Consider the following 23,479-nt stretch of genomic DNA (forward strand, 5'->3'; position numbering starts at 1 on the left):
TAATCTCCAAGCCCTGTGGACACTGGCTTTGTGGGAGCTTCCAGATCTGTTTCTTTGGAACAGATCTGATGCCTTGGTCCAAGGCTTGTGGCTGCCAGCCCCAGCTCTCATAAATCTCCTGGAGTTGAGTTCTCATCATCACCTCTGCCTCCCATCTCATCTGCATCCCTACTGAAAACTGAAGTCTTTAGGAGTTTCCTTTAATTATGTTAATCTGCTGCTCACAAATCTCCAACTGCTCCCTCCTGCTTATTGGATAGAGCCCAAATGGCTCTGTGTGGGATTCAGACTTCTCTGAAATCTGGCCTCCTTTCTCCCCAGTGCTCTGGGTTTCTGCCTCTCTCACAGGAGCTTGCCTCCCCAGCAAGGGGTGCAGCAGCCCATGAGGGACTCTGAGCCCTTCTCCCTTCCCAGCCACCTGCCTAGATTTCCTCACTTCTTAGAGGTTAAACTCAATCCGTTTCCTCATAAAGATGGCATCACCTCAATCCATTTCCTCGTAAAAATGCCATCACCTTCTCTCAAATAGACCAGCTGCCCTTCCCAGCCTCTGGGAGCACTCACAGCTGGGATATATATATTTTGACTCCTGGTTTGCTATATTATCAGCTTTGTGAGTGTCATCTCTTTGGTTACATCATATACCCTTAGGGCACAGCAACCAGATCTCAGCATACACAGGTTTCCCTGCCCATTTGGAGAGATTGAAGTGGACTGCTCATGCAAGTGGCAAAATGACTTTGTAGATTCAACTATAATGTGGTCCTTAGATTGAGGATAGTCTGTGTTTTCTTTGGAGTCACTAGTCAGTCTGCCTGCAGATGAGGGTCCTATGTAGAGCATGTGGCTATGTGTGGCATGCGGCTCCCCACCCCACCTATGGCCTGTCTGAAGCCTGCATTCTGCGGTTGGCAGGGAGGACTCTCTCCTCTCTCCTCCCTCTTCATCCATGGTCTCTGCCTCCATTTGGTCCCATGTCCTGCTGGAAGATGTTCTTTTTGCTTTGTTTAGGCTGCCGGTTTCGCCTTTCTATCAGTTCCACTGTCAAGTTTGTGTGCTTAAGGCGTGCCACAGGAAGGTAGCCGGGTCCCCTTGCAAGTGATTTCTTCCCATGAAGGGTAATTTGAGAGATGTGTGCATTCTGTTTCCAACAGGCCTTATTCCTCTGGAGGCCAAGCCCAGTCAGACTCCAATGGGAACAGCCAAAATGGGGTGGGAAGTGGGATTTTTAGGAGAAAGCTCCCCCATGTGAAAATCCAGAAGTCATCTGCTCACACTGTTGACAGAGGGAGTCACAGATGTTCCGATTTGTTTCTAGCCAAAAGCAGAAGACCAGCCTGGGTCCAGGTGTTTGCTCACTGCAAACACAGCACCATTTTCCAAGTCCTAGCAGGGCTCTGACCAGCTCAGGAGAAAATCACTGTGTACACAGTTAGAGGAGGTTAGGCTACAGGGGATGTTAGGTTGCCAGGTCATTGTACCAAAGCCAAGTGCAAAGCAAGGAAGAAAGTGAGAGAAATATCTCCTAGGGGAGCCAGCCACCGACCACACTTCACAAGTCTTTGTGTTGTATTGACTTTGACAGTGGAGGTGTTTGTGGAAACAGGCTTTGGTCTATGGCCCTTAAAGATCTTCCATGTTGGCAAATGGGAGATTAAAGGAATTTCCCTTAACATGTATCATATTTTGTCTACTAGAGATATGGCCATGACAGTTCAACTTTTCGTGTGTGTGTGTGTGTGTGTGTGTGTGTGTGTGTTCACAATATGTGCGTACATGTGCCATGGTCTGTCTGTGGAAGTCAGAAGACAACTTGTTGGAATTGGGTCTCTCCTACTAATTAGGTCCTGGGGATGGAGCTCAGGTTATCAGGCTTGGCAACACATGGTGTGTGTGTGTGTGTGTGTGTGTGTGTATTCATGTGTGCAGATGTATGGAGGCCAGAGGATAACCTTGGGTGTCATTCCTTATGCACAATCTACCTGTTTTGTTTTGTTTTGTTTTGTTTTGTTTTGTGTTTTAGAGACAGAGTCTCTCACTGGCCTGGAACTCACCAAATAGGCTAGGTTGGCTAGTCAGTGAGTTCTAGGAATCTACCTATCTCTGTCTCCCTAGTGCTGGAATTACAAATGCACACCCAGTTTTTTTCCATGGATTCTGAAGATCAAACTCAGATCCTCATCAAGCACTAGGTGATTGAGCTATCTCCCTAGTCACACCTTTCCTTTCTGATACGACTCAAGTATCTTTATAGAGGCTATGAGAGGCATTTAGGATCAAATACATCTTGGGAAAGCATGGGAGCTACTGATGTGGGAGGGTCTTTTGGAGCCTGCTGTTGATCCATTCAGGAACTCTTTTCCTATGATGTTGGCTTGCTCTGCTCTGAGCCGGAGTTCAGTGTTCCTAGGGTAAGAAAGAACCATAGGACTCATTGAGTTCAACTTCCCACAAGGTAAAAAAGATGGTAGGTTTCTAGAACACGAGTGCCTAGAACATGAGTACTGCCTAGGGTGGGACTTCGCTTGGAGGCCACTGATGCTTCTGCCTCTAATTATGCAAATAGATTCCTGTTAAGATACAGAGTTACAAGACATAAATTCACAAGAGAAGTAAAGTAGAGCACGCTCAAAGTCCCTGGTGGTTAAAGAAAGGTAAAATCAAAGCAAAGAGATGCCAGGCTTTGCCCTAACCCATCAGCAAAGGCCATTAAGGGGTTACTCCATCATCTTCTGTTTTCTTTGTGCCCATTACCCCATCTCGATTATGTGACATTGTTTCATATGCTGTATAGGAAGGACATTATCTTTGTCTTATTCACCCAGTACCCTCAGGACCTAGCTTAGTACCTAACACAGAGAAGATGCCTCCAGAGATGGGAAGGATGAAGGATGGATGGTGAACACATAGCCAGTGGCCTCCAATGTGGAATGAACATGTTGGAGGCCACGAAAGGGGAGATGATCCATTGTGGGGAAGGAAGAAAACCTGACAGGTAAGTAGACAGATGTCCGGGCAGATGCTGTTTTTTGTGGATGTTAGTCAGCTTTTTATTGCTGTGACAAAGTGTCGGAGATAATCAACTTGTACAGAGGGAAGGTTTAGTTTCAGAGATTTCAATCAGCAGTCCATTGGCTTTGTTCCTTTGGGTCTGAAACAAGGCAGCCTGTCATGGTGGGGAGTACCTAGTACATGGCTGCCAGGAAGCAAATGAGAGGAAGAGGAGAAGACTGGCACCCGCAGGGATATAACTTCCTTCCACTAGGCCTCACCTTCTAAGGGCTCCGTCACCTCCCAATAACACCATAGGCTGAGACCAAGCCCTTAACACATGTCCCTTTAGGGCCATTCTGGATTCAATCTATAGCAACAGGTTACAGATACAATTCATAAATAAATATACACATAGGCAGTTTTACTCAAGTGTTTACTACTGAGGTGTATGGTCCAAAATTTGGGGCTCACTGGCCTAAGAGGAGAGGCAGATGAGGGAGCAGGCTGTTCCAATATGGCCCAGTAGGTGCTGCTCCCAGATGAGCAGCGCATGATGAGAGCCCAGAGAGGTTCCCTCATAGGCTTGGAAGGTTGAAAACTTGCTACAACTTACTCTTTTCTCTGTTTGTTTTGTTAATATTTATTATTGTCCTAAAATCCATCCAAAAGTATTTAAGTTTTCAACTTTAGACCATGACAGCAAATGAATGTCCATCCATAGCTCTTACGGTCAATATCCTTACGAATGGTTAAAAAGAGAGCAGTTCAGACTTCAGTTAACTTGACGGAAATGTTAACTCCATAGAGTTCAGATGTGCTCCTACTGAACTGGAATTAAAAGCACACAATGTTGTCTTTGCTCCCTGGCCTCCAAATTCAATGGGAACATAGAAAACTAAACTCAGCCTAAACTCTGGTCTTTTAGATAGACAGGCAGGAGGAGCAGTTGGAAGGCTGGAGCTTGAATTGTTTTCTTGCCCCTCTCTGTGACTTTAAGCAAATGCCTTTTCTCAGGTCCCTCATTGGCAGATCAGGCATAAAGACTTTATGGGTATTGCTTTGGGAAGATGCAATAAGACAATGTTTGGTATACAGTGGGCCTTGCTGAGTATCATGTCCCTCCTCAGTTCTCTGATTAAGGTGTAACTCTAAGTCAATTAGAACACAGTCATGAATGTGTTTCCTATATACTTAATTAAACTGAGTCACAAATAAATTCTTTTTTGTTATTTTTATTTTTTTTCTATAAATTCTTTTCTTAAAGGCATTAAAATTCATAAAATTTATTTATGTATACATGTGTATACCATATGTATGCAGTGCATTTGAAGGCCAGAAGAGGGTGTCTGATCTCCTGGAACTGGAGTTACAGGCAGCTGTGAGCTGCCTGATGTACGCCCTGGGAACCAAACCGCAAGAGCAGTAAATGCTCCTTTTTTTGTCTTCTTTTTTTGAGACAAGGCCTGTAGCCCCAGCTGGCCTGAAACTCACTATGGAGACCAGACTGGCTTCAATCTCATAAAGATTCACCCGCCTCTGCCTCCTGAATGCTGGGATTAAAGGTGTGTGCCACCACACCCAGCCAGTAAGCACTCTTTACTGCTAAGCCATCATCTCTCCTGCCCCTTAAATGTATGCTTTGAATCACTTAGATTTAGTCCATGTAAACCACAACCCCCCATCTGAGACTGGATGGACCCTTGATAGGGTCCATCTGTACCATCAGGCCAACTTTCTTTCCTCCTCAGGCTTGACCTCAAATGATGCTTCAGCTGGACTTCAGTAGGACAAGTAGCTCTTGTTTTCTGAGTGTGGAAGTTCTGCAGTGGATGGGAGTGGAGTAAACAGAGAGAAGCCAGGACCTTGGCTTGAGAGCCACCTTTAGAAGGGAGGAGGCCTCGGTGACTGGTTTGGAGGCCAGCAACTGGATCATGAAGGGGAAGACTGAGCTGGGTAGAACTCAGCAGATTCCTTGGCATGCACTGCAGAAGGATTCCCTGAAGGGCTGCAAAGAAAAATGTGTTGTGTGTTTGGCAGGCCAGAAACCACAGAGAACCTGGCCAGGCTCTTGGAGGATTTGGGAGTAGAAAAGCAGACTCCCTAGGTGGTTATTTATAGAGCCAGCAGCAGTAATGATCAGTTAGAAAAATAAATTATAACTCAGTTGAACCTGAAATAACTTTGCTTTTGCAACCCCAGGCATTCCACATGGGCTGCTTGTATGCCACTCCCTCATAGTAGGGTTCCTGGAGGCTGAGAGGGCAGTCTTACACCAGGCTCATACATGCCCCCCACCCCAAGGCAGACCAGTCAACAGGCAACTGAGAGGGAAGTTCTGGCTAGATGACTCCTTTCTTTCCCCTGGCACCCTCAAAATGGTGCCACCGCCCTTCCTTTCTTCTACTGGTATGTCTAGAACATGAGGCATCAGGTAGACCTTGAAGGGGACATGGTTCTGTGGCATGCCGAGCTCTGGCCTCTGCAAACCTTGTGCACAGGAGTGTGTGTACACTGGCTTGTGGTCAGTGCTGTTTTGGCTGCAGACAGAGCTTCTGGTTGAGATAGCTCAGATAAGCTGGTGACTGACTCATTCAGAGAGCCAGTCTTTCATCCTGCCCTCAGCCAACAAGCAAAACCATGCAATGTTCACACTGACAGCTTGGCAGCGGGGTCACCTTGAGCTTGCCCAGCCCACTGCTTGGGGTCTTGATACTTGGGCATCTATCCTGCTTCCCCTCTCCTACCCATCTGTTCCTTCTTTCCTATTCGTTCACTGGTTTATTTATTTACTTGCTTTCCAACCAACAAGCATTTATTGAGTGTCTGTGATGTGCCAGGCACTTGTGATACCAGAACAAAGGTTACCATCTATCATGGTTGGTTTTGGTTGTCAACTTGAAACACCTGGGAAGAGGGAAACTTAACTGGGGAATTTTCTCCATTGGACTGGCCTGTGGGCATGTCTGAGCATTTCTTTGATTGTTGAGTGATGTGGGAGGCCTCAGCCCACTGAGTGGTACCACCTCTGGGCAGGTGGTCTTGAGTTGTATAAGAAAGCAGCCTGAGCTTAGGCTAATGAGGCAAGTCTGTAAGTAATGTTCCCCCATGGTCTCTGCATCATTTCCTGCCGCCAGGTTCCTCTCTTGAATTCCTGCTTTGACTTCATCTGGATGGACTAGCATTTAGAAGAATAAGATGAACTAAACCTTCTCCTTCCCAAGTTGGTTTTGGTCAGTGTTTTATCACAGCAACAGAAAAGTAACTAATCCACCATCTAGAAACTACAAGCAGATGGTCTGTGAGCCTGCTCTGGCTGCAGATGCATTGTACTTGGCTCTCAACATGGAGTCTTAAGTCAGTTTTCTGCTGACACATAAAGTTGGGTTGGTTTCATATGAAAATACAGACACCTAACTTCTCCTTGACAGCTGAAGTTCTAGCCATGTGGGCTATGTTCCTCATATAGTAGCATTCTCCACACAGGCTCTGCCCCTTCAGATGAGGCTAGCTCCTCTGAGTCATCACAGTGTCTGTGATTTCCTGTTGCTGGGGCAACATCAGGACTGTCATCACTTCTGTCCCACGAATGTGCTGTTTCCCCCATGGACGTCACCTGCCTGGCCTTGTGTGAATTCCATATGGGATCTGGATGTGGTTCCTAAGCCATGGAGCCTCACGATGTCATAGAAAAGGCAGTATGGGAAAAGCACTGAGAAGGACATCCATTGGGAGCATGGGTGAGGAAAGCTGGCTTTGACGTGAGTCAGGTTTGGCAGTGTAGTGAGCACACCACAGGAGGGTACTGTGAGGGTCTCTCCGGACCAAATAATGGATACACGTAGGTACACGTGAGGAGCCCCGAGGACAGGGAAAAGTAACCCCAAGCAAAGGTGAGAGTGAGACTTTCTCTCTGATGGGATCTCAGGCCAACCCTGTTCAATCTCAAAGTAGACACCCAGGCCTGCTAGACCTATGCCTGGCTCTGCAGCCAAACTTTCAGTGGCCACCCCTTCCTAGCACCTGCTGGCTAGTCCCTCAAGCAGGCCCCTGCCATATCTGCCAAAATTTGCCTGAAGTAAGAGTCCAGCTGTTCTTCCGTGCCCCTCCTAGAATGCAGGAAGTGTGGTTTCCCAGTTCATCTTCCCATCTAGTACCTTTCTTGTTTCTGAGGGCCTGTGGTCCCCAGTGTGCGAGTTCCTCAGATCTTCTTGGTGCTTACACATTCATCACCATCTATAGGTAGATAGCAGCTGTCTCTTCAGCTGGTGTCATCAGCCCAGACCCAGATGCTAAGGTAGCTGTTGGAAGTTTAGGGAAGCTTCTAGAGGATTCACCTTGGAGAGTGCACAGGTGCCTCAAACTCCATCTGAAGCTGCAGCTAGCCCCTTCCACACCCCACACTATGCTCAACCTTCCTTGTTCCTCTTCTTTGTCCTCACTTCCTATCCTCAGAAGTTGCAGGTTCCTGCCTCTCCCATTCTGAATGATGACATCCTTCCATTCTTTAGTCCTGAGTACGTGATGGGTCCCTGAAGCCTTCCTGACTCAGACAGCCATCAGCACCCAAGATATCACAGCAATATCGCATGAAACCCCAGAATGTGCCCATGTTCCTGATGCCCTGTAAACAGAGCAGGGCAGCGTCAATGAGAAGATGACCTCACCAAGCCCCTCACTCTGGCCCCCCACGCCTCACCATAGCTGTTTCTTTTCTTGCATTGAACTCTGACTCCTGGTTCCTGGTGGTGTGTGAGATTCTCTGACTCTAACCTGGCTGTAGGTTGTTTGGTTGCACGGTCTGGCTGCTGAACAGTGTATTTCTGGGGACATAGCTCAGTTTCACATAAAATTGCACTCAGCGGCCATGACTAGCAGCCACTGGCTGGTTTAACTGAACTCTTGAGATGTGTCATTAAAGTTTCTACCCAGGGAAGAATGACATTGGTTTGGGAGTAACCGTGTCAGAAGAGGGAACATCACCTGAACACATGAGGGTGCCTTCTGACCAAAAACCCCATTGCCTAGAGCATTACAGAATGGTCAGTGGGAAATTGATTGTGCAGCCCCTACTGTAGTCAGGAAGGGAGGCCTGGGAGAGAGGAATGAGCATAGGCTGTGTCTCTGAGGAATGTGGCCATAACCCCTAAGGACGTGAAGAAAACAGGACCCAATGATAAGAGGGCACCTGGCTCCTCGGAAGGTTCTGTCCCTGGGACTAAGTGATCTAGAAACGTTGGGTGGGAAGTAGAGGGCTCCTGGTCTGTTCCGCTCACCAGGTTGGGTTCTACTGACAGTGCCTGGTGCTTTTTGTGTTCCCCACAGTGGCCTTCGCCTGGACTTCTGCTGTGACACTGCTTGTGAACATTGCTGCTGACCATCCCCAGGGCTCCAGATGTCCAGTGCCCCACCTCAGGGCTACTGCTGTTAGGCTGGGGTGTTTATGCAGCTATCTACGTGCTAGGGGCTCAGTAGGACTAAGAGTGGCGTGTGCAGAACAGGACTGATGGAGAGGTACACCCTGAGATACATCACCTGTTCAGATTCCCCAGAGACTGCATGGTATTGTTAATAACACCAGCAGCAAGTTGTAGATTTGCTTTCTATAAAGAGTTGCACATCTCTTAACTTCCTCAATCCTCATACTCTTGGATATTCTCAGCAATTCTCATTACAGATGAGGAAACTGAGGCTCAGAGAGACTTAAATGATCAGCCTAGAGTTTGAAGCTGATTATTTTGTCCCTAAAGCATCTAATGACTCTCTATACCTTTCTGCATCCCAGACCCTATATCCAGTAGACCTTCCTCACCAGCATCCTTCTGTGTGAAAGGAACCAGAACTGGCAGGGGATTCAGTACTACTCCCATCCCTGGATTCTGCCTTCTCTCTCCTGTCACTGAGAATGCCAGCCTAAGGGTACCCCCTCTCCGTCTTTCACATCCTTCTGAAACTCTAAGAGCCCAGCTTCCACTACTGAAAGGGAGACACATGGGAAGGAAAGCGTTGGCATCTGACTTTGGGAGCTGCTTTGGGAGAAGACGCTCTTGGTTCTTAGGCTTTTTTTCATTCTGTACATTCATTTGTTCACTCGGTGGTAGAGAACTGCTGTGTGCCAGACACTGTTCGGGGGCAGAGGTGATAATTGTGAATGAGAAAGATGAAGTTTCTGCACCCTCAAGCCCACCTCTGAGCTTCAGGTAGGAAGAAATGAGTGAACAATGAACAGAATGTCTCAGCTAGTCCTGGGCTATGAAGATAACGGAGAAGGCGGGGGAGGTGTATGACTACAAGAAGCAAGCTCAGAGCTAGTGGGCAGATGATCAGGAGAGACCTGAAGGGGAATCCCACAGAGCTCCAGCCTTGAGGCTGAGAACAGGGAGCCTGGCGTGAAAAAACCAGGGGCAGCAGTTTTCCAGGAAGAAGGGCTAGCCAGGGCAAAGGGCCAAATGGAGACTCAGAACACAGTGCTGGGAAACAGCATCATGGTGGTTAGTCTGTGCACTGTCATCACTGTGATCCAGCAAACTGTGCCTCATGAGAGGAGTTCTCCATCCCCCTCTTCCCCAAGAGTCTTGGGATTTCTGAGAAGACCAAGTCTGAGGTCTAGGCATGTAGTTGAACAGACTTAGAGCTGAGCTTGGAGAGAACCAGGCAGTGATTTCATCCCACCCTCATTCAGAAGCCTCACTCAGAAGTGGCTATGGTGTACAGTGAGTGCTTTGGTTGGGTATGGGAAGCAGAAGTCTAGATTTACCTATCATAGACATTCTCCACCCTGGGACTCAAAGAACAGCACACAGCAGGAGGATTTCTTGGAGTCCATGACTTTGAGAACTGTGCTGGGGTTTTTAGTTTGGGTTCTGCTCTTGGATTTTGTTGTTTCTTTGAGAAAGTACTTACCCCCCTGGACTTAGTTTGATTCATATCTTTAAGGCTCTCCTAGTTCTCCATCTTATAATACATGGGTCAACAGTTTTGTGTTGTAGCTTTTTCTGCCTCTGTTTTGAATGAATTTGGGAGGGGAAGAGAGAGAGAGCGAGAGAGCGAGAGCGAGAGCGAGAGAGCGAGAGAGCGAGAGAGAGAGAGAGAGAGAGAGAGAGATCGGTGGTAGTTTTGGACCAAGGGCTCTCAAAGTTCACCCCTGGACCACAGCAGTAGCACCTGGGAACTTGTTAGAAATGCAGATTTTCCGCTGCAGTAAGCCAGAGATCCTGGGGCTATAGTCAAAGGTCTGTGTTCAAAAGGCTTTCGGGTGATTCGGATGATGCTAAGGGCCAAGTGTGATTTATGGTAAGGGCTCCAGGGGTGGACTCTTATGCTTCAGGCATTGTCATGGACATGGCACATGGTTGTGAGGTGTTTATTTAGCTTGGCTTGAATCAGTCCTCCGCTGTAATGCAGAAGGAAAACCCTGACCTACCTGGGGTTGAAGCCTGCTTGATGCCATGTCCCACTGCATGAATTTATGTCTCTGGTGGAGCGGTACTCCAGGTGGGCATCTTCTTGGAGGAAAGCCTTAACAAGAGGCCAAGAGCTTCCCAGAAGGCTGTTTGAGTCCATGGAGACTGATTAAACAGAGCAACGTTTTTTGACTCTGGCTACGTTCAGTGTTTTAAAGCATGAACCTGTCCTGGGGAAATGGATCTGCTGGCACCCGTGTTATGAAGATCAGTGTGTTAAAAGGGCTTGGTCTTTCATGAAAGGCTACCCCATGACCCTGTTGTACACTAAATTTGCATTTCTGATCTATTTGGTGTCCCTCACCTAGTTTATGAACTAGAATGAGGTGGCCTCTGGTTCACATCACCCAGCTCTGCCCGTGTTTCCCCTTCCTGTCCCTCTCAGTCCGGTGTCTTGGATTTGGCCCTGCATTGCCCAGTTCTCCTGCATCTTGTCCAACCATCTTCCTGAAGAATGGGAAGAAAATGGGAAGAAAAAAGGTTCTGAAAACACAGATTCCTATGTGAATGAAGACCAAGAGTACTGATGCTCTGAGGGACCAGGGATCACTCAGACATGTGCTGCCAGGAGCCCGAGGAGAGCTGGACGAGAGACATGCTGGCCCTGGGAGGTGGAAGTAAGCTGGTTTCTCTGATAGGCTTAGAGGACGGAGACTAGTAGGAAGAGATGGGGAGGAGGGACTGGGAGGGCCCTGCTGGACCAGGAGGCAGAGACAGGGAAGCAGGTGGACAAAGCAGGAGCTGATATGGCCATAGCCAGGAATCTGAGTGCCCCAGCCCAGGCTGGCCTTCCTCTCTGTGCATACCTTCTGCCCCTTCTTTGTGTTTTCATCTCTGATGGTATCAGTCCTTCCTTGGGTCTGCCGTTCATCCTCCTGCCATTCCACCCACCTTCTGCCCTTGTTCTCCTCGCGCATACCTTCCTCCCAAGCTCCCGTGGCATCCTGCCAACTCCCCATTCATCCCCCTCATCCCATTTCTACCCATCATGACATGATGGAAACAGGAGGATGGTGGAATTCCATTCTGATAAGAGCTCCCCCTATTTGCAGGTACCGGCAGTGACCACATGCCATGGACATCAGTTCCTGGGCCACCCATCCAAGACCCACCAAACAGAGGCCAGCACAGCAAGGTCTTTCCTACTTTATAAAGCCTGGCACAAGGGCCAGAGAAGCCACAGCATCAGCATGCATCCCAAAGTTGCCAGAGACAGCTTGAGAGGCATGTGTGTTGACCAGCTGTCCCAATAGGTATTGAGCGAAGAGACCTCCCTCCCCATTGGATCCCATCACATCTGAAGCCACTCCTCACCGTGAGGCTCAATTCCAGTCTCCACTGCCAGAGTTCTGTTTCGCCTTCCTTGTGGAGACACTCACTTCCCTCTACCTTCTGGATTCCCTTGTCACTCCAGATGCCAAGTCACCTCAGATAGATGCACCCAAGACATTCCTACTTCTCAGAAGCTGCCAAGTGTATGTCGTACCTGTGTCGTGTGTGACTTGGGGTCCACTTCTGATAGATGCTGCCTGGCTTGGTCAGTGAGCCTCTCCCTCAGAAATTCAGTGTCCTTCTTCCCCTACCTTGCTCATTCCAGCTGTGACTCTGTCGGCTCCTGATGTTTTGATTGGATGTGGGGGAGAACCTGGTGGGAGGAAGGGACCCCTGGGTCCATTGGGAGCCTATGGAACCTGGCTTCAACTCCAGTAGAAAGCCGCCAGCCCTCAACTCCTGTTCTGCCTTGTCCCACACTCATGACTCCCAGGCTTCTTTTATGTGTCTGTCCTGATCCAGGACAGCTGTATTTTACTTTTTTCAATTAAACATAATTTTGGTTACTTTTAATTATTGCGAAGCAGTGCATGGTTATTACAAAGACATGGGAAATAGAGATAAATAGAAGAAAATTAAGTATTCCAAAACCCTACTTACCTCAATGATAAGACAGCCACTGATTCATATGTTCATTCAGTATCCCGTAGTGTCATCCGTACTTCGTATATTTATAGATTTAAATGTAACAGTGCCACGGGCCCCTGGGAAGGCTGCTCATGACTTTTCTTTGGACACCTCTATCCATCTGTACATGGGTAGCCCTGACTTCCTTTGCTTTACCTAGAGTAGAGACAACCCATGGATGACAGTGGAGGGAAGCAGGTGGAGGATCAGGGAGTGCCACCATCTTTGGAATTGTTATCTAGGGATAGTGTGCAATTCCTCAGTGGGTGCTGAGAAATGGCCACTCATTTATCCATTTAGGGAATAGTCATTGTTCCAGATGCCAAGCTACAAAGTCAAAGATGAATTAAATAGGTTCTCCACCCTCAAGAGGGCCACAGCCTAGGGAAGTAGCAGTCACATTTTAGAAAATTTGGGGACTAGAGAAAAGAATTGTTACCTTGTTTCCCTAACTCAGTAGCATTTACTCAATAGTATGGATAAGAAGAAAAAAATAAGATCACAGTATGTCTCCAGGCAGAAAATTGAAAGTCTCACAAGAAAATGATGAAAATCGTATAACCTACTGGCCATGCACCCCTGCTTTTATGTCTGGGTGCATCTTTTGGTGTCCAAGGCTTGCTCGCTTGTGGGTGTCCTGACTGGCCTCCCCCTTCCTAAGGCATTGCTTGTGTCCCTCGTCTTCACTGCCAGCAAGCTGCACCATCTTCTGCAACTTCTGAAATCTGTGCCCACAAAACCCACATGGAAGTAAACAGAATGCAAGGTAAAGGGATTCATAAGTTGAAACAAAGTCTCCATGTTTTATGTATGCAGGAAAATTTGCATTAATTCATAGCCTTCTGCCTGATGGGAACTTTCTCAGATACTTCATTATAGAACTAACAGTCACATTTCAGAAAATTTCAGGACTAGAGAAAAGAATTTTCACTCCATCTCACCCGCCCAGTAGCATTCTGCTGATCTTTCGGCGAAAAATATTTGTATTAAAATGGTGTTGAGGAAAAAAGCTAGGGAATGTATGAGTTTTGTCATTTTTTTCCCTAATTTTACTTTTAATCAAACATGTTGAACAATTAATTGCAATCACATAATTCAAAACTCAGTATAAATGTAGCTTAGAGACTGAAATGCCCGTTGTATCCTGAAGATAGCCAGTGGTATTGAGTTCTTGCACATTGCTCTGGTTTTGTGCATGCAAACTATATATGTGTACGGAATACGAATTTTTAATGGAAAGTATGGCAGTATTGTTCCTGGATGCTCTAACTGTGGTCTAAAATAAACTTGTTAATGGAAATGGAAGAATGGGAGGCTGGGAACAGGTGGAGAAGAAGAGAGAAAAGGCAGAAAGGTGTGTGTGTTTGTGTGTCTGTTTCTGAGTGTGTGTGTATATGTGTGTGTGTGTGTGTGTGTGTGTGTGTGTGTGTAGAAGGTGAGTAGGTGGGTGTTACTGAGGAAGAGAGTGAAGGAAAGAGCAGGCTTTCGTTCCTTTATCCAACGGATATTTATTGAGCACTTACTGAGTGTCATGTGCTATTCTAACTAGGTAATATAAGTGAACCCAAACTCCTTGTCTTCATGGGAATTATTTAAAAATGGAAAGTGATAGATAGTAAGCATAATAAGTAAAGGATATAAGGGCTAAGTGGTAAGTGCTGTGGTAGATTACAGAGATGGGAATACTAGAACACTTGTCCATCAGGTGATCAGGGAAGGCCTCATTGAGATGGAGGCACCTTAACATGGACTTGAAGGAGGCCCAAGTGTGAGTCCTGTGGATGGCAAAGGAAGAGGTGATACAAGGGCTCTGTGAAGGATATTGAGGCCTGGAGGTTTCCAGAAACTCCCTGTCCAGACTGCTGCTGGTAACCTCTGGCCCATGTCCAAGCTGCTCCTGGTAACCTTTTTCCTTGGCTGCTCCTCAGGAGCCCAGGTCCAGTTGGCAAGTTTCAACCATGGTGTTAAGATGGCTCTGTGCTGGGTGTTAGATTTTCCTTATCCTAAATTTTGATCCTGATGTTTAATCCTACTCCCTCCAAGATGACTCTGTGTTTTAGATGGTAGTATAGTCCAAATAAGTGAAGAAAGGGGACACACTGTCCTATGTGACAAACGAGCCTGAGACTTGGGAGTCCTAGAGTCAAAAGCATCCCTGTCACCTATTTTCAAGACTCATGTGAAATACATTATTCCACCTCTCTCTGGTCCTCAGTTTCTTCATTTGGAAAGTGTAGAAAGTATTCTGAGATGGGTTTAGGACTGTTTCAGCACTGTGGCTTTGAAGCTTTGTGACCATGTGAGAAGTTAGGGAGGAAGTGGTACCAGATATCTGATAGCACTAGGAGGTGTGGGGAGAGGGACTTTGTCCACAGAGGACTCTGTTATGGCATGTGCTGCTGCTGGGTTCCTGCCCATCCAGAAGGGCTTAGCAACACTCTTAAAGCAGAAGATTCTACCTGAGCCAGCCCCTACCTCCCTGCAAGCAGAGGGGATGTGGATGCTGCCCATAGCTTCCCTCTTCTTGATGACCTAGGGTACACGTCCTTGGCCCAGCCGGCTTACTCTCCACCTGCAGAGGTGACTGTGGCAGGCTCCTTTTTTCAGTTTCTAGCTTTTTCATTGCCTTGTGTTTGAAGCTGGAGAGGGAGGCTGTGGCTGGTACCGCCCAGCTCACATGGACCAGCATCTCCTATGAAGGGGCATCCCTGCAGTGTGAAGCTCAGAGTGTGGAAGAGGTGGTGGGGAGGAGCCAGCCCTCCCAAGCTTCCTTGTGGGGAGAAATGCTGACTGCCTGGAGAAGCCTTTTTTCTCCCCGTCTCAGAGGCCTGGGGTTGTTGCTACCCTGGCTGATTCCTCTGTACTTTCTTCAGCTCGTCCCCCTTGAGCTTCCCATCTTTAGCATCCTTAGCTGCTGTTCACAGAGCAACTGAAGGGCAGCTCCCAGAACTGGGTTTCTCTCTTCTCTTTGCAGGTTATGGGGGCGTTGGCACGCTCTCTGGGCTCTGTGGAGGAAATGCAGGGACCCAGACACCCACCACTGACCAGGAGTCTGAAGTCCTGGATGCTGCATTTATGCTATTTCCTGGATTACACACACACACACACACACGAGTTTCTATCCCTTCTTACATATTCTGTGACACGCTTTGTCTCCATCAACTGTTGTGCAGAGATTTTATTTGGAATATTCATAACAAGTCTATCGCTAATTATCACTTTAACAATGTGTTATGGAGTGTATCCATGCAGTCATCTGGAAAGACACATATGTCATGAAGTTTGGGGACTCACTGTGTACTGTGGTGCTGTCTGAGTGCTTACCAGGAAGATGTGGAGTGCTTGCGAGGGACAACAGAGGTTTGCATTCCACATTCCTGTCCTCGTAGGGTGAATGCTTTTGAGCATAAATAAAAACAAATAACCTTAATTTGAATCAAAACCACTTCCCTACAGCAAACCCCCATTCTGAAAAGCTACAGAGACTGTGTCTGAGCTTCAGCCCAGGTCTGTGCCACATGGTCTGATCTTAGTTGCAGATCTAATGGCAGCTGAAGAGTCTGCTGGTTTTAGTGTCTTCCTGACACTTGCTACAACAAGAAGGGGAGGGCTAATGTCGCACTTGATTGGCAGACCTGAGAAGCAATTGACAAGGAATTTGAGCATGCCAAGACGGAATTAGAACTCTTCTCTTCTGCTCTCTTTTCTCTTAGGAAGAATAGACTCATGCTGGGCTCCTTCTTCCACATTCTCAGTGAATTTGTGATTTGGGAGATTAGAGTGATGTTGCAGGGGCCCATGGAGCGTTGCCTATCAAGACTTTCTGGTGGGGAATGTGGGCCAAAGAGGCTGCTGCAGATGAGGGTGGGGTGAGTACAACAGAGCATTCAGTCCTCCCTCAGTGATAAAGCCCCGAGCCTTAGGAGGGCCCTCAGTGGAACAGCAGGGGATGGATGGGCCAACCTGGCTCTGCATGGCATTGTGAATGCTTTGTGGGGATTCAGACTTAGCCTTGCCTGGCTGTCCTTGCAATAGCTTGAGGAATGTAAGTTGGGTGGACACAGGTTGCATTTATTGTAATAACCTTTGCTCTTATTGATTTGCAACATTAGGTATTGAACCCTGGGCCTCATACATGTCTGGCAAGTGTTCTACCACTGAGCCACTTCCCCAGTCTTCTTTCTACTTTCTTTTAAAATTTGAAGTATGTTCTCACTAAATTCCCAGATTAGTCTTTAACTTACTTGGTAGCCAAGGCTTCTTGAACTTGCAATTCTCCTGTTTTAATCTTCCAAGTAGCTGGGATTATAGGCCTGCACCACCAAGTTTTATGACTTTAAAAATTATGTTTTGATTTATTTTTATGTGTATGAGTGTTTTGCCTGCATGTATGTAAGTATACCACAAGGGTACAATGCCTGTGGAAGTCAGAAGAGGGCGCCATCTGGAGTGACAGATGGTTGTGATCTGCCATATGTGTGCTGGGAACCAAACCTGGATCCTCTGCAAGATCACTCTTAACCTCTAAGCTATCTCTCCAGCCCCTATAATAACTTTTCAATAATGGATTTTTATGACACTGGGAATCTGGTATTACTTGATTTTACTTTAGAACTAACAACAAAATTTCTTAAGTATTGAGTGCCGAGTGTCTATTAGGCACATGACTCACCATAATGCTTAACAACTAACACAAGGATCATATCAATGATGTACCAAATACTCAAGCAGGTTAGATACTGACCCCACTGGTCTTAAAAGAAGCTCCCATCAGATCCCTCATTTCCATGTGAGAAGATCGAGGCTCAAGCGTTAAATGACTTGTGTTAGATGACTTGCTCCTTTGACTGGTCAGAGACATGCAGGAAGGCAGCAGTTGTTAAGTCTTCTCTCTCTGAGTTTCAGGAAGAATGGCACACAGTCTGACTACTTACCCATTTAAAAACAACAAGTGTACCCAGGTATGGTGGTTCATGCCTGTAATCTAGCACTCAGGAGACTAAGGCAAGAGGATGGCAAGTTTCAGGCCAGCCTGGGCTATATAGAGAAACCCTGCCTCAAAAACCATAAAAATACAGAGTGGAGAAGGAGAAAATAAAACATTGATAAACTTTCTGGAGGGATAGCCAGAGGTAGGAAAAAGGCAGTAAACAGGGACTGTTACCTTTCTCAATGTTGTGACCAGGTATCTGACAAGGAGCAGCTTTCAGGAGAATTATTTTGGCTCACAGTTTGAAGGGATGCATGATATAGCCACATTGTATCCACAGTCAGAAAGCAGAAAGCCCACAGAAAGTGAGGCCTGACTACCAACCCTTAAGGCCCTAACCCCAGTGAGTCACTCCCTTCAGCAAGGATCCCCCTTCTAAAAGTTCCACAACCTTCCAAATCAGCACCACCAGCTGGGGACCAAGTGTTCAAAGACAGAAGCCTATGGGGGACATTCATATTCAAACTACAATACTGGGTGACTCTAGCTTCCTTGGGGGCAGAACTTGATGCTAGTGCAGATCAGGCTCCTCAACAATGTCAGTGTCCAGTTCTGGGGCTTTACATGGTTTGTAAAGCTTTCTGAAAACGCTATGCTGGCTGCTTCCTTAAAGAATCCATACACTAAACCTTAAATTCCCAAACGTTTGCTCTCTTTGTTTGGGGTTGTAGAAGGATCCTGGAAGAGTTGGATGGGAAGGTGTTTGAGAGCGAAAGTTCTGGGTGTGTTTTTACAAATAAGGTCTCCAAGGAAACTGCTGCAGCCTCCATCTGCAGGCAACTATGGGCAGGTGCGCTGTGTGGGTACCAGAGTGAGCAGAGGAAGTGGTAGTCTGCAGGTAGGAAGGAAGACTAGTTCTGCTGCCCAGCATAGACCCCGCCCAGCCACATTCATGAACTCTGCCAACACAGCCATTAGTAGGTGAGTGTCTCAGCGCCTTTCTGCGTCTTATCACTGGACAGAGACTTGAAGAGCCCTTTGATTTAGCAAGCTAATAAACTTAGATTCCAACCTCTACTGTGTCACCGCGATGTGGATGGCCTGGGGTGTGTTGCTTTCTGAGAACCTCCTGATTCTGTCTCAGCAGGGAAAAGAGAGAAAGGGACAGAACTTGTTGGCTCTCCTTGGCTCTTCTGGCTCCTCCTGGGGTACCCCTGCAGCACAGCTAGCCTGGCTCCACCCAGGACCGGTTGTCCCACCTAGTGATTGACTAATGTAGCCACTGGGGTCTGTGGCTGCCACTGCCTAAAAGTTGCTATCTAAAGACTCCTGGGATCAGGATGCCTTCAGGGAAGAGAAGGTTGGAGGAGAACCTGGAGGTCTCTCACCATGGCCCTAGTTGGTATCTTATAACTGTTGCAACAAACTATCACAAATCCAGGGGCTTTACATGACAGAAGTTTAGTCTATCACATTTCCTGAGGCCAGAAGTCTGGAATCAGGGCACTGGTGGGGCCCTGCACCCTCTAAAGGCCGTAGAGAAGGTTGGTCCATGTTTCCTAGTGACTTCTGGTGGCTGCTGGCTGTCCTTCCTAGTCCTTAGCTTGTAGACACATCACTGTGTCTCTTCTCTGGGCATAGGCCCTCTGTGTATATGTGTGTGTGTGTGTGTGTGTGTGTGTGTGTGTGTGTGTGTGTGTGTGTCTGTGTGTCTGTGTGTCTGTGTGTGTGTCTGTGTATGGCTTCTCATCTTCTAAGGACACAGTCATATTGGATCTGAGCCAACTTCCGCTCCCATTTCATCTCATCACAATCCCTTACATCTGCTAAGACTCTGTTTCCAAATAAGATCCCATTCTGAGGTTCTGGGTCCAGTCCATACTCTTAGAAACAAGTGAAAAAGAGGGGACTAAGAGGAGTTGATGCAGAGATGGAGGCAGAGTCCTCCACAGTACTGTGTGATGGACCCTTCTTTGGTGACAGAAGCCTCCTGTCCTTGTCCCTCTGGGAATCTAGCCACTGAAACTCAGACACTGAGTTTTAAATTAAATTTAAATTGAATTGATTTAGAGTCTCTTCTGTGATGATTCCTGAGTCTTTGGAGGAAGGAGGTGTGGTATACATGTCCCATATAGGGCTAAGAACTCCACAGTCTCTTATTCTCTGATAAAGGCTGAAAATTGCACTAATCTATGAATCTAAAGATGAATACTAGGTCTGAAGAGGTGGCTTAGGGGTTAAGAGCACTGGCTGCTCTTGCAGAGGATCTGGGTTCAATTCCCAGCACCCACATGGCAGCTAACAACACTCTGTAACCTCAGTACTGAGGGGAATTGAGTGCTCTCTTCTGACCTCAGGGATTGCACGACACAAGTGCACTTACATACATGTAGGCAATACACTCATACACATAAAATGAAAAATAATGAATAAAATTTTTTTTTAATTAAGCTGGGCTCGGTGGCGCACGCCTGTAGTCCCAGCACTTGGAGGCAGAGGCAGGCAGATCTCTGTGAGTTCAAGGCACTGTAACTCTAACTCCAGGGGAATCCAATGCCCTCTTCTGACCTCTGTGGGCATTGCATTACACTTACACATAAAATTTAAAATAATAAATAAAATATAAAAAATAAGATGAGTACTTAGGATGCAGTTTGATACTATGTCCATTTAGCAGAACAATAGTAGTAAGTTCTCCCCTGGGATCTAGCACTGACCCAGCCATGAGTTCTTGGCCCACTTAACAGTGCCATGCATGAGTTCTGTCTTATGGAAACTTAAATCCAACCAGAATATCACTATTGCAGCAATGGGCATGTCTTGCCAGGCCAGTTGTTACTGAAGCTTACAGGGTTCACAGCTAAGTAAGACTGTTGATGGCTTTTCTCCCTCAGTGGCACCTTCCAGCACTATGAAAGCTAACCAGTGGGGATGAAACTTCCAGATCAGTATCAGCTTGATATGACTCAAGTGTATGGTATGCTAAGTGAACTCAATGGATTTTAAAAACAGTATATGAAGTTCAGAGGGAAAAGTGGTGGTGGGGTTTGGGAGGACTTGAAGAGGTAGTAGGGGTCAAATCTAATCAGAACATAAGATATTCATGTTTGAACTTCTCAACCAAAAATATATAGAGAGAAATAAAGTTAATTGAAATGGCCATACGACTAGTGGCCACTCAGATGGAGTGTGACCCTATGGTCTCAGGACCCTGAGAAAGGAGAGAAGGAGGGCTCACATGTTTTAAAAGTCTGGCAGGGGACGGGGACTGGAGAGATGGCTCAACAGTTCAGAGCACTGGCTGCTCTTACAGGGGCCCCAGGTTTGGTTTCCAGCCCCCACATGGCAGCTAACAACCATCTGTAAGTCCAATTCCAGGGGATCTGATGCCCTCTTCTAACCTCCATGGGCATTGTAGGACATGGGTACACTTACATACATGTAGGCAATACACTCAACACATAAAATAAAAATAATAAAATATTTTTTAAAAAGTCTGGCAGGACAGTTTGCACCCAGGCTGACTGCTGGGTGTTTATAAAACTGAGTGAGATAGATGTGACCACTTCCCTCCTTGGAATCTCAGGGCACATCAGCACCCAGAGATCTTGCCCCAGGTGGTACCTGTCAAGTCAGGGGTGTGGGTCAGGTGCACCCCTGAGTGTTCATGTGTCCAGCATTCTCACACTCAAGCACTAGACTCCTTATCACTGGCCACTGGGATTTTCCTATGGGCAACTTAGGCAGGAAGAGAGCCCATAAATGAAGGACTTGGTGCTTAAGCCAAAACATTCCTACTGCACGGGTGTGTGAGCTGAGCCATTTCAAAGAGCAATCATCTCTCCTTTGATATATATAGATAATGAAGGAAGACTGCTTTTAGATTAGGGCCTTGAGAAAAAGAGGCCAGAGGCCTTTATAATGGGTCCACTTTGCCTACTGGAGACCCTGCTGCCCAAGGTGAGGAAGCCACAGGCTAAGTTTGGCATTCTGTGGGATATCAAGAAATGGAGAGATGTAAAGAAACTTGACAAGGTCACACAGCAGTGGTTTGATGGAGGTTGTTATAAGCATATTATAACTTTATATATATTATTATATATGTAATATATTATAACTTTATTATATGTTATAAGCGTATTATAAGATCCATTCTTGGACCCTTCTAAAATTCTTGCCCTGTGTTTTGAGAGAAGGCAATGGTCTCAGTTGTCAGCTCCTTCCATGATGGAGGTAGCTGTTCTGGAAGCAGAGAGAGCAGGCAGGAACCAATGTCAGAACTTCAAAGGCCCACCTCTAGTGACCTACTTCCTCCACCTCCTGCAGGCTCCATGGCTTTCAAATTAGTGAGACAAGCTGAGGACCAAGCATTCAATACATGAGCCTGGGAAAGACATTTTAGATTCAGGTCATAACACAATTTAAAGGCAAAGTTCCTCCATTGTGGCTCAGGAGAGATGAGGAGGCCAGACTGAGGCTAATCACAAGCAGCTACAAGGCAGCCTGGCATCCCACAGCTGTGCCGGGCAGTCTGGAAGTGTGGGAAGCAAGCTGACGTGAAGTGACCAAGTTATAGAAAGGGGGCCAGCTTTGTGGTTGTGAGGGGGGAGTAGGGAGACCGGGTGTGGCTATAAAATACCATAATGAGGGGAAGAAATGCTCTGTGAAGTGACCGTGTCCCTGACACTATGGGTGTGTGTGTGATAGGCATAGCTTTGTAGATGTTATCACAGAGAAACTGGGTGAAAGGGACATGCAATCTCTCTGCATTATTTCTTGCAACTGTATGTGAATCTGAAATTATCTCAAGAAGTTTAGTGCGTGTGTGTGTGTGTGTGTGTGTGTGTGTGTGTGTGTGTGTCCTGAGAAAGAAGAGGGGCAGAGAAGGAGAGAAGAATGGAAAGGGGGGTGGAAGAGAGGGAACGAGGAGGGAGGGAGTCTCAGCACAGCTCCTCTTTTAAGGCACTGAGTGGAGGTTTTCAATATTGTCTTCTGTAGACAAGACATTCTGATATGATTCTTAGGGATGATATGATTCTTGGGAATGAGAGGAACCTCCTGCCTCAGTAGAAGGCACCAGGGTGGAGAGAGATGGCTGGCATCCATAGAGATGTGGTAAGTAGTGTTCAGGCAGTGAGGGGTCCCCACACTGGGAACCAAGTGCTGTTCACAGGTTAGGGATTCTGGAGGGAGATGCCCCCGTGCCTGCCTATACCTCCTGAACTTTAGAATGGAGATACAGACAGACAAGTAAGTGACTGAGGCTATGTCAGGTACTGCCGACTAGAAAGCAAAGCATGACAGAGGCTCAGGGCTGGTCTTTCTGGAGTGGTTATGGGATGTTTCTCTGAGGAAGACCCTCTGGCAGCCATGTGGACATGGGAGGAAGAGTATTCCTCGTAGGGGAGGAGCAGGTGCAAGAGCCCCGACTAAGGACGAAGCTTGTTGCGTTTGAAGAGCAAGATGAAAGCTGTTGTAGAGAGGGAGGCTTGCAGGGATGAGGGAGATGAAGCTGAAGAGGTGGGCAGGGCCAGATATTATGGTAAGGAGTTGGTACTGAGGAATCTGGAAGGTTCTAAGTGTAATAGGGAATGACCAAAATAGAATAAAAAATAATCTAAGTAGGGCATGGTCTGCTATGGTCTGTGCATTAGCAGAGCGACAATGGGAAGCAGAGGTCAGGCTTGCTGCTGGGACAGTCTTTTCAGGATGCTCATGTTGTTCTGGGGTCTGGCAGTGAAAAGCAGAGTCATTGGAGTTAGGGACACTATGGAAGTAGAGTCATACAGGATTTGGCAGTTTAGACATGGAGGAGGGGACAAGAGAACTCCAGGGTTTGCCAACCACACTCCATCATGGTTCACTCTGGGGAACTGCTCACTTCTTTTTCTCCTGTGGATATCATTCAGAACAGAAGTGATGATCAGGCTACCCTCCCTAAGTTTGGGGTGGAATGAGAGTCCACAGCCAGCCCCACTGCTCTAGGTTGTAGACTTTTTCATGCCTCAGGGAACACGCAGGCGTTCACCTGTCTCGTTGACGGAGTTAATTCAGGCAGCTGCCCCACAGTGCCCAAGGACAACTGTACTGTTTCCTCACCAGCCTCAGTAGCTGCAAAGACTGGCCATCTCTGTGC

The 23,479-nt window shown here is 47.0% G+C and overlaps 1 protein-coding gene across 6 annotated transcripts in view; it reads left to right on the forward strand.

Moving 5' to 3' along the window:
• The window catches only part of Hivep3 (human immunodeficiency virus type I enhancer binding protein 3), a 472,744-nt gene that overhangs the window by 184,224 nt on the left and 265,041 nt on the right, over positions 1-23,479 (forward strand). Inside the window, exons 2-3 of one of the 6 annotated variants that reach the window (XR_607357.3) lie at positions 10,840-11,071; positions 11,507-12,282. The exons of the other annotated variants lie outside the window; for them this stretch is intronic. The gene's annotated coding sequence lies outside the window, so the exon portion shown is untranslated. Of the gene's footprint in view, positions 1-10,839; positions 11,072-11,506; positions 12,283-23,479 lie in introns of those variants that run through there. 6 annotated transcript variants of the gene reach the window in all.

This window comes from Nannospalax galili, unplaced genomic scaffold (genome assembly GCF_000622305.1).
Source record: "Nannospalax galili isolate Female #2095 unplaced genomic scaffold, S.galili_v1.0 scaffold577, whole genome shotgun sequence".
Taxonomy (NCBI): domain Eukaryota; kingdom Metazoa; phylum Chordata; class Mammalia; order Rodentia; family Spalacidae; genus Nannospalax; species Nannospalax galili.